Here is a 6986-nt window from a genome sequence, read left to right as displayed (position 1 = left end):
TGTGCATTGTTTTGTGTTCATTTCAGCACTCAAGCTTAATTTTCAATATTCTTCTCGGCCTGTCCGAGGATGAGTTGAGGCTCTTCCAATAAGGATAACTTCTGCTCCTATTATGATTCTGTAAAGATGGAGAGAAATGGGACTGGTTTAAAGCAGTCCTTTTTAAAGGTGGATAGAATGCATGGTCACAGACCTAGTTGTGACGTGACAGAATGTGAATATTTGTATATAATTGTGAAATATTAAAGTTAAATTATTACATTTTAGAAATGTATTTTTGGATAGGAGTAGAAGCATGTTTCAATGAATAGACTAATGAAAAGTACCTCCATTACAAAAGCAGTGGTTGTCCAGTAAATATACAAGCAAGCACCACATGACATTCCAAGCCAATTCCACTTCATATTTCCAAATGATAGTGGAAAAGTGTCAAGGATAAGGTTGTGATCTGGGCACTCAATAGTGCCTCCTTGAGGGTGGTTTATTAATTACAGAAATTAACATATTGACACAAGGGCAACTGAGATTCATTGCCTCAGCAGCAAAAGGAAAAAAAGGAGCATCCAAAACAATCCGAACCGATAGCCATAGCCCAGGGTGTACTGTAGGTTAAAGGGAAACTTTCATGACAATTCATCTCATTCTTGTAAGAGGACATTAAAATCTTCATAGAAATGTCAAAACCATTCTCCACTCCAGTGTGCACAGGCACAGAAATGACACAATAGTGTACTTACTACCTTCTGACTAGAGACAAAGTAAATGACAAAGCAGCATTTCTCTGCTGTCTGGAAGAAACCACCCAGGAGGTTTTTGTCGAAGCGAGTTTTAATCGGGCCTACTTTTCAAATACCTAAAAATGGAGTTAGGTGGTTTCTCCTTGACGGCAACAATATTTTGAAGATTTTCATGATTATGAATTGAATACCCAGGACCTGAATGAAAACAAGACCAACAGACTTTTTTTCTATTCTATTTATAGTGTATATTTATTTGATACATGACAATAATAAATAATAAATAAATGGAACTGAATTCAGTGTTCCTTGCGTAGGTAGTTCAGGCAGACAACTCGTAAGCACGCCTACCTGATCAGGTGACGACTAGTCTCATGCACTCTTGATATGAACTTATTGTTTAACATGTTTTTGCAATAATTCATGGTTACCAACTTACCATGGACACATGCATCCTCTCTCTCCATCAGCCATTATCTATCTATGTCTGTCTGGAATGCTCCATTCAACATAAGCACAACAACATAAGTGTGCTCCTCAGAACAGAGATCTCCACCAGGCCGGGTCGTCTACACAGGGCTGGAAAACGTTGGAAGTCAGTCATAGCCAATCGGAATGGAATGAAACATCTGACTGATGCATGAATCCAGAGATAATGTTCATGCATTTCTCTGAGTTTTGGACAGTAGTAGCAAAAACAGTGTGATTTGAAGAAAACAAAGTGACTGACAGACAGACTGACGGACGGATGGATGGAGGGCGAGTGGACAGACAAGCTGACAGGGGGAAAAGCATAATCTCCAGCCTTCGGCTGTCCGGTCTGTCAGAGATAATTGAATTCTAGACAAATACAAACAAATTATAAAACTACAAATTCTATCTACAGATAAGGCCCGGAAAATATGTTTATGAAAGAAATAATAATCCATCCAAAGAGTTAATCCATACAACACACAAGGCGTTTATCTGCAAAACGCCGTAGCTATTCAAAACAGTCAGGCCTAATGCCGAAGGTGACAACAATAACAAAATATTAATGCAGCATAATCTCTGTTTTCTGAAGGCAACCCGCACTAAGAGCGGGTCAACATTGACTTTGTTGTTTTGGCAAAGGCTACAAGTCAATACAAAAAGTGCTACGAGGATGAAACCAGAGAAAGCAGAGAAACCAGAGAAACTTGTTTTTCAATTCAGAACATTAAAAGATGTACAATATACACTTCTGTGAAAAACAGGAAGTCATCATATACAGTTAAAGAAAGTAAAAAAAGGTGAAAACATGTAGGCTACAGTATGGGGGTATGCTTGTTTTGAATGGCTGTTGTTAGGGCGTTCCACATTTTAGTGGAATAGGAGCGGAATGAATTTAATCCCAGCTTGTTTTAGCCGAATCTGGGTTACACATGGTTTGTTGAACTCCCCCCTCTGGTGTTGTGATTGTGGATTTTGTACATGGGTATTTTGGTGGTTAAAGCGCATTCATTGGCCTGGGCCATGGCTGGTAATCCAGTCTGGCAGTGTGCCGCGGGTTCGACTCCCAATCCCGACGGCCTTTACTGCATGTCTTCCCCCCATCTCTCTCCCCATTTCCTGTCAGCCTACTGTCTGTCCCTCCATAAAAAATATAAAATAAAGGTGAAAGCCCCCAAAAAAAACATTTAAAGCGCATTCATTACATGGACAAGTTACACAGTGTTATGGAAGAAGAGCCCTGGAAGGGAAACTCTCCCAAGAGCAAACTGAGGTGATTGATGATTGGCCCACATGGTGCATCTCAGGCCTGTTCTCTGATACAGGGTTGTCAATGCCCAGCAGTCCTTGAGGGGCTTCCAGAGGGTCTCCTGCACCTACCGGTATTTGTTTTTTCTAGTCTCCTTCTTTGGTGGGGTGGTCCAACGTAGTTTGAAGTCAGTCGTCTGTTTCCCTATAGATGTGTGTAGCTGTGAGAGATTATGAATTCAATCCGTTACCACATAATAAATACATAAATAACAGTAACACTTCATAGAAGCGCTTTTTGATACTTTTCATTGGTAATTTTGTTTAACCAACACACAGACTTAAAGGGTGTTCAATAGCAATATAAAAGCTAAAACCTGAAAAATGGAGTTAGCTGTTTTCTGCCAGACGCAGTGTGTGTGTCTGTGGGTGTGCCCGGTGTCGAGTCGGTCGGACCCACAGTTGTCCAGAACCGCCCACAAAAGGCCTCTGCCCGGGCTGTGGACAGGGCCCCTGTCCAGTGTCCATATATGGAGCTGGCCTGTTCTGACATCATTCTGACGTCTGTGTAGACGTCTGTGTCTATTTGGGCATGCCTGACAAAGAACTCCATTTATGGGCTGGGGCATTCATTTCCAACTTGCATCGTTCCAAGTAGGGCAGTGCCCAACGGGCACCGCTGTAGAGGCTCCAATGGGCACCGCTCAGGTAATTTACAAAACAATATAACATCACTGCCAATACCTGCTGAAGAAGTAGGGCTTGTATAGTTGGATCTGTCAAGTCAGCCTCACTCTGTATCTGCATCCTCAACACAGTCTGTGTTTTTGGGGCTTAGAACGCACGCACGCACGCATTCACGTGCACGCGCGCGCACACACACACACACACACACACACACACACATACACACATAGTAAATATCAAGATGATGGTAAGCATGGTACAGGCAAAGATTTAACAGTAAACATTTTCCTCACCTGCATTGCAGATGAAAGGCAGTGTCCTTGCACAGTTGTGAGTATGCCATTCTTTTGTATTGAGATCCATTGCCGTACAATATGGTGGAGTATTGCGTTGATCATTTGCCCAGTTAGTGAACTTTTTATAGTTGGTAGGCCAAGGCCATACCAAACGTTTCATTTGTCTCGCGCCAATCCATGACCTTTGTTCCAACAGATTCTTAACAGCTTCATTCTCTCTTGGAGTCTGCATTACAGCCAAATATTTATGATGAGCTTCACAGTACTGCTTGGCGCTGCTGAAACTATCTTGGTCTTTCACGTGGTGGTATGTTTTCTTGTCCCGTCCTAGTATGGAAAATGTAAATGTTATGTAAGTTAGTGGATATAGATATTATTTAAAAACACGGGGCACACATTTCAAATTTTGTTTACAGTAGTTCAAATACTCACCCAAGCAAACAAAGGGAAGATGTATTGAACAATCCAATTTACTCCAAAATCCATTGAGTTTCATTGCTGCGCAGTCACCGACTGTTAATTCATTACCTGGCTGACTGTCCTCCCAGTTGGAAAACTGGATGGGCTGAGGATTCTTTTCTCCTGACCAAATCCAATAAGACCAATTTTGGTGCAACCCTATCCAGGCCAACTCTGTTTTGGATGGCGTTGGTGTTCTCTTCTCCAATAGGGAATGTTGGCTTTCATCCTCTACTGTAGCCAAACTAGTGTTCTTATCTCTGCAGTAGTTCAGTGCCTCGAGCCAGGTCTTTGTATGGTTAACAAAACTATAGTCATGGACCTGCGAATAGGAAGGTATGATGCCAAACCCTGAGGAGAGAAAGAATACTCTTTGATTGATTGATTGATCCATTCATTCATTCATTTTATGTCATACATGCCAAATCAATAATTAAAATAGGAGGCCATATAGGCCATAGGGTACCACTGCTGGTCATCAAATTATCGGCTTAGGAATGAGACAAAAAAAAGGAAAAAGAAATCCATTAATTCAATTCTCAGTCTATGGGGTGAGTAATCAATAGAAAAATTGTAATTGTTTGGGAGAACTATCTCCCATTTAGGCCTAAGGCCGATTCTAAAAACGCCTCTAAATCCTGACCTAAGGTTTCTGAAAAACTTCAAATATTTATATAGCAGCATCAAAAAAATTACATTTTTGAATACTGTACATACTGTACAGAACCCCAATATGGGTGCCCGGCCTGAGGGGGTAAGATACCAATAGGGGTTCCCGCCCAGAATGGGTTAATAAACCAATGAACAAAACAACACAAATTAAATATTACTTGTTCAAATAGGAGAAGGAATTAGATTAGTGCATTTACTTATATGTATACCCCTTCTCAGGTCAAACAAACATATAAGAAGTAGCTAAAAAACGGTAATTATGAGTCCCGAGGGTGAAAAGGTGTCACCAACGTTATATTACGTTATTGTTGTTGATTCACTTTTGATTCCGTAACTAGTTTCTAAAGAATGACTTAACAATGACATACATATCAGCCAGAAAATCAGAACATGAAGGTGTATTTATGTACCTGAAAGTTGGCATTTAAAAAATATCAATCTGGTAATTATATCCAAATCTAACCGCAGTAACAGAAGGTTACTGCCAGATCTGAGTTGTAGTCAATGGACCAACATATAATATGCCACAAGTAGTCCTTTAAAGTTCAGAAGTAAACCTCACCTGAGACCAGGAGGAATAGCAGAATCATCTTCCCCTCACTTCTCTGAACATTCACAAGAAACTATGAAACATACATGAGATATTGTTAGAACATTATAAATAGCTCATACAAGTATTTGCACCCTTAAGCCAAAGCACATTGAGATATACTCATTTTCAATGAAAGAGGCAAGATTATACAGTATATATATATATATATTATATTTTTATTAATTATTAATACGAATTATTAGGTATTTTAAATATAATTAATGGCTTACCAAAGTGGAAACGACCAAGAATTATTGGGCTCTATAGCATTTCCTCTTTCACCATTGTGCAAAGACACTGTCAACTCTGTGTCTTCCTTCTAATTGAGAGATCAGGTGCAGACTGCAGCGTCCCCTCTTGAGTGTATTTCTACCCACAGGAACCATACACACATCAGAGTTAGGCCGCTTTTGCATTGTTGCTTTGTATATGTTTGTACAGTACTTTGGTCAACGGCTGTTGTTTTACATGTACTTCCTATAAATACAATGTTCTTACTTAGTATAAGCTATCATGCAAACTGAAACTTTTGCAATTGTGATTAGGCAAATTGTAAACATCCAAACAACCTGTATTACAGGACATGCTTTAGCATTAGGGTGTACATTTCAAAAGAGGTGACTTTGGGATTCATTCAAAGATACTTCATGACCAACACAAGGGGTATCACTGCAGGAATTCTAACCCCATCAATACAATAACAGCAGCAGGTATTCAATGTTTTTAGCCATGGTAATTTTGTTTTTCTTCAGTGTTCCAAAAGCACAGCATGATGCATGCACTATAAGACAATGAAGCTCTCCTCTCATCTAGGCAGACGCTAAATGTTTACCATACTGTACTTCCACAACCCTATAGGAGTCGGACTAATATTAAGTTAATATCCTGAAACATAATATAGACAAACAAAGAACAAATACATCTGGAAAGAAAAGCAGGTGCACTTCCTATGCAGTGTTAATTTTGTTGACTAAGATTAAGAAGACTAAGGTTTTTGATATTTAGTCGACTACTAAATCAAAATCTTCTGAAAAAAGTAACACTGTTCTGCTGGATGCTTTCTTAAGCAGTGGGTGTTCACTGCTCAGCCACAGATAATTAATTAAATATGGAAAAACAGTGGCACTCCAAAATAAAGAATGCATAAATAATCTGCTCCGAGGAAGGCTGCGGGGCTGAAACAAGTTAGTTAAGCCTAAATAAAGAGCATAAGTCTTTGTCCAGCATTCCTTATTTTGAAGTGTCTAACTGATATGGAACGTAGGTTGCAGATTACTATGAAAACCTGCAGTCAGTCCGTTCGTCCGTCCGTCACACCACCATATATGGTCTTCAGTCCGTCACGCCGCAGTGACACACTCCATATATGGTTGTCTCCATATATGAAGGTCATGCCACTTCATGCCACCTCATCAAATCCTGGATAGCCATACATGGAGAATACTGGATCATCACCTAGATCTGCATATGGAGCCTGCCAGGAACTCTACATCTGACCTCAAACCCTTAGATCTCCATATATGGAGCTGACCTGTTCTGACATTCCATGTGTTGATCCCTCCCCACCCGTCCTTTCTCTTCGATGTCTCCCTTTGGACTGATACCCATCCCATGTCCATTCAAACTCTAGACAGCCTGGGCAGCATGTAGTGCTTCTGTGACTGCAAGCTGTGCAGTTGGGGTGTGGGCCTTTTTTTTTTTTTTTGAACTTTGTTTTTATTTCAGTTTAGGCAACTTCACAGAATTACAGGTATACATTTTTCTTACAACTGACCTTTTTTTTTCCCACAACCTCAGCTGCATACTTTCACAGGATGTATAAAT

This window comes from Protomyctophum bolini, assembly GCF_963924005.1.
Source record: "Protomyctophum bolini genome assembly, chromosome: 2".
Lineage (NCBI taxonomy): Eukaryota > Metazoa > Chordata > Actinopteri > Myctophiformes > Myctophidae > Protomyctophum > Protomyctophum bolini.
The sequence above is the reverse complement of the archived record's forward strand: the minus strand, read 5'-3'. Positions refer to the sequence as shown.